This window comes from Sturnus vulgaris, unplaced genomic scaffold, assembly GCF_052056855.1.
Source record: "Sturnus vulgaris isolate bStuVul1 unplaced genomic scaffold, bStuVul1.hap1 Scaffold_156, whole genome shotgun sequence".
NCBI lineage: Eukaryota > Metazoa > Chordata > Aves > Passeriformes > Sturnidae > Sturnus > Sturnus vulgaris.
The window spans coordinates 582,501-587,052 of NW_028276073.1; positions in this window are offsets into that span (position 1 = coordinate 582,501).

The following is a 4,552-nucleotide window of genomic DNA, read 5'->3' on the forward strand; positions in this document are numbered from 1 at the left end:
GACCTGTTGCCCTCGGCCGGCCTTTGGACGTGGCGGCCTAATGCTGGGTAGACCTGTTGCCCTCGGCCGGCCTTTGGACGTGGCGGCCTAATGCTGGGTAGACCTGTTGCCCTCGGCCGGCAGTGTTACCGGCCGGCCTAATGCTGGGTAGACCTGTTGCCCTCGGCCCGCCGTGTTACCGGCCAGCCGAATGCTGGGTAGACCTGTTGCCCTCGGCCGGCAGTGTTACCTGACGGCCGAATGCTGGGTAGACCTGTTGCCCTCTGCCGGCCGTCTTTCCGGCTGGCCTAATGCTGGGTAGACCTGTTGCCCTCGGCCGGCCCTGGTACCGGCCGGCATAATGCTGGGTAGACCTGTTGCCCTCGGGCGGTCTTTGTCTCTGGCCGCCCGCGGCGTGGTAGTCCTGTTACCGTCGGCCGGCCTTGCAGCCCGGCCGCCGCGCGATGGCGCCCCGTCTCTTCCATCGGACGCGCGGCCCCCTTGTCGTCTCTGCAGCGGCGAGCACGCCTTCGGCGGTCGGCCTGCACGTCCGGCATGACCGCGGGCACTGGCAGCCCAGCAGGCAGCCCTGCTCTCGCGTCTTCTTCCCCCCGGCGAAAGGCGGGGCGTGAAGGCGGGCGACTTTCGGTCCCAGCCGTGCCCAGGTGTCCCTGCCGGCTCCGTGCGCCAGCATCCACTGGCGAGCTCCGCCGGCCTCTTCCCCAGCCGCGGCCCCTGTCCGCTCCGCCGTCATGGTGCCGGCACCCCACTTCCCCAAGCGCTCCCCGACAGGAGCAGGCAGCGTTGTCGCGCCCCCTCCCCGTGCTCGAATGGACCGCGGCCCTGCTCCGGGCTTCATTTCTGCAGCGCGCTCGCTCGCTCGCTCGCTCGCGCGCTCCCTCCCTCCCCCCCCCCTCCCCCCTCCCCCCGGCCGCCCACCCGCCGCGCTGCCGCCCTGCCGCAGGCTTGAGCGGCGCCGGGGCGGAGGAGGAAGGAACGCCACCAAAGCAAAAGGCTCCGAGAAAGCTGAACAGAGAGCTTCTTTGACCAGGGACAGACGGCGCCAATCATCCCGCCGCCATCCCTGCTTGTGCACCAGGCTCTCCGCCTGCCGACCTCGGCATCAGCCTCCCGCCGCCGCCGTGTAAACTGCCCGGTGGGACCGTGGGCGGGGGCAGGAAGAGGCTGAAAGTGCTGCCAGGGAGGCTGATGGCGGAGGGCGGGGTCGCCCCCAACCGACAATGGGCAGGGCCCGAGGCAGTCTGAAAGCGCTGCCAGGGAGGCTGATGGCGGAGGGCGGGGTCGCCCCCAACCGACAATGGGCAGGGCACGAGACCGTCTGAAAGCGCTGCCAGGGAGGCTGAGGGCGGGGGGCGGGGCGCCCCCAACCGACAATGGGCAGGGCCCGAGGCAGTCTGAAAGCGCTGCCAGGGAGGCTGAGGGCGGGGGGCGGGGCGCCCCCAGCCGACAATGGGCAGGGGCCCGAGAGAGTCTGAAAGCGCTGCCAGGGAGGCTGACGGCGGGGGGCAGGGCGCCCCCAGCCGACAATGGGCAGGGGCGGGGAAAGTCTGAAAGCGCTGCATGGGAGGTTGATGGCGGAGGGCGGGCTCGCCCCCAGCGTTAATGGGTGGCTGCGGAAGACGGGGCAGGGACAGGGAGAGGGCAGGCGGCTTCGTGCCGGCCCCGGGCGCCTCGACAGCGAGCCCTCACGGCCCCCCAAACCCGCGCCGAGGCCCCAAGAGCTCTGCAGACCTTCCGCGGAAGAACCGGCCCGAAAGCGGCCACCCGCTTGCCGACGGCGGCGCCGGTCGCCTCGATGCAGCCGCCTCCGTGGGGCGGGAAGGGGCAGGGCGAGTTGTGCCAGGGCGCGGCGGCTTTGGGCCGAGTTTCGCTGCACGTACGTGCTTCCCCTGGCTGTGCTGCGGCCCGTGAGGTTCTGTTTTGTGGGGGGGGGGGGGCTCTGTAGGTAGGGTCTCTGGGGGACGGGGGAGGAGGCGTGGGGTAGGGAGGACGCCGTTTGGGGGGGTCAGTGTGTCAGCAGGGCGAGAACCGGGCACAGGCCCTCCGTCAGCTCGGCTGTGGGCCCAAAGGGATCACAAATAAGATTTGGCAAGAGTTTTGTTTTCCGGAAAAGATTTTCTTTCCGAGTAAATAGAAGAGGCAATCATTCAAAAAAGGCAAAGAGGAAATGAAACAAATCAAATCAAATCAAAACAAAACAAAACAAAACAAAACAAAACGAAATAAAATAAAATAATAAAATGAAATGAAAAGAAATGAAATGAAATGATGAAATAAAATGTTGTCGAAAATATGTCTTGGTCTTGAAATCGATTCTGCCGGGCGGGGCAAGGCTGCTGGAGCACTTGGGCTCCGGAGCGTTAAGAGGCTGTGGGGTTTCCCCGGCTCCGAGATGGTACAAGGATGCCTCGTCTACCCGGATCCGCGAAACGTGGCCCGTCCCGCGGCGGCCAGGTCGACGCGGCTCCGGGGCCGGTGGCGTGGGACCGCCGTCGCCGGCGAAGGCGCAGCGGCGGCGGCCGTGGCCGCGACGACCAGGTCTACACGACTCCGGGAAACTTGGCCGGTCCCGCGGCGGCCAGGTCTACTGGGCTCCGGGATGGGCGGCCGCCGTGGCCGCGGCGACCAGGTCTACCCGCCTCCGGGACCGGCGGCGTGGGTCCGCCGTCGAGGGCGAGGGCGCTGCGACGGCCGCGGCGACCGGGTCTACCTAGCTCCGGTGCGACCCGGGCTGCGTGCAGCATGGCGAAGGTAGACCTGTGGTCCGCATCACGGCGTGGGCAGACCTGGTGTCCGCAGCATGGAGCGGGTAGACATGTTGTCCGCCGCATGGAGTGGGTAGACCTGTTGTCCGCGTAATGGAGTAGTTAGACCTGGTGTCCGCAGCTTGGAGTGGGTAGACCTGTTGTCCGCAGCAAGCCGTGGGTAGACCTGTTGTCCGCAGCAAGCCGTGGGTAGACCTGGTGTCCGCAGCATGCCCTGGGTAGACCTGGTGTCCGCAGCTTGGTAGACCTGTTGCCCGTTTCATGGCTGGGTAGACCTGGTGTCCGCAGCAAGCCGTGGGTAGACCTGGTGTCCGCAGCTTGGTAGACCTGTTGCCCGATTCATGGCTGGGTAGACCTGTTGTCCGCAGCATTGAGTTGGTAGACCTGGTGTCCGCAGCATGCCCTGGGTAGACCTGGTGTCCGCAGCTTGGTAGACCTGTTGCCCGTTTCATGGCTGGGTAGACCTGTTGTCCGCAGCATTGAGTTGGTAGACCTGGTGTCCGCAGCATGCCCTGGGTAGACCTGGTGTCCGCAGCTTGGTAGACCTGTTGCCCGTTTCATGGCTGGGTAGACCTGGTGTCCGCAGCAAGCCGTGAGTAGACCTGTTGCCCGTTTCATGGCTGGGTAGACCTGGTGTCCGCAGCATGACCTGGGTAGACCTGGTGTCCGCAGCTTGGTAGACCTGTTGCCCGTTTCATGGCTGGGTAGACCTGGTGTCCGCAGCAAGCCGTGGGTAGACCTGGTGTCCGGAGCTTGGTAGACCTGTTGCCCGATTCATGCCTGGGTAGACCTGTTGTCCGCAGCATTGAGTGGGTAGACCTGGTGTCCGCAGCATGCCCTGGGTAGACCTGGTGTCCGCAGCTTGGTAGACCTGTTGCCCGTTTCATAGCTGGGTAGACATGGTGTCCGCAGCTTGGTAGACCTGTTGCCCGTTTCATGGCTGGGTAGACCTGGTGTCCGCAGCAAGCCGTGAGTAGACCTGTTGCCCGTTTCATGGCTGGGTAGACCTGGTGTCCGCAGCATGCCCTGGGTAGACCTGGTGTCCGCAGCTTGGTAGACCTGTTGCCCGTTTCATGGCTGGGTAGACCTGTTGTCCGCAGCAAGCCGTGAGTAGACCTGTTGCCCGTTTCATGGCTGGGTAGACCTGTTGTCCGCAGCATGCCCTGGGTAGACCTGGTGTCCGCAGCTTGGTAGACCTGTTGCCCGTTTCATGGCTGGGTAGACCTGGTGTCCGCAGCAAGCCGTGGGTAGACCTGCTGCCCGTTTCATGGCTGGGTAGACCTGGTGTCCGCAGCAAGCCGTGGGTAGACCTGGTGTCCGCAGCTTGGTAGACCTGTTGCCCGTTTCATGGCTGGGTAGACCTGTTGTCCGCAGCATTGAGTTGGTAGACCTGGTGTCCGCTACATACCCTGGGTAGACCTGGTGTCCGCAGCTTGGTAGACCTGTTGCCCGTTTCATGGCTGGGTAGACCTGGTGTCCGCAGCATTGAGATGGTAGACCTGTTGCCCGTTTCATGGCTGGGTAGACCTGTTGTCCGCAGCTTGGTAGACCTGTTGCCCGATTCATGGCTGGGTAGACCTGGTGTCCGCAGCAAGCCGTGAGTAGACCTGTTGCCCGTTTCATGGCTGGGTAGACCTGGTGTCCGCAGCATGCCCTGGGTAGACCTGTTGTCCGCAGCTTGGTAGACCTGTTGCCCGTTTCATGGCTGGGTAGACCTGGTGTCCGCAGCAAGCCGTGAGTAGACCTGTTGCCCGTTTCATGGCTGGGTAGACCTGTTGTCCGCAGCA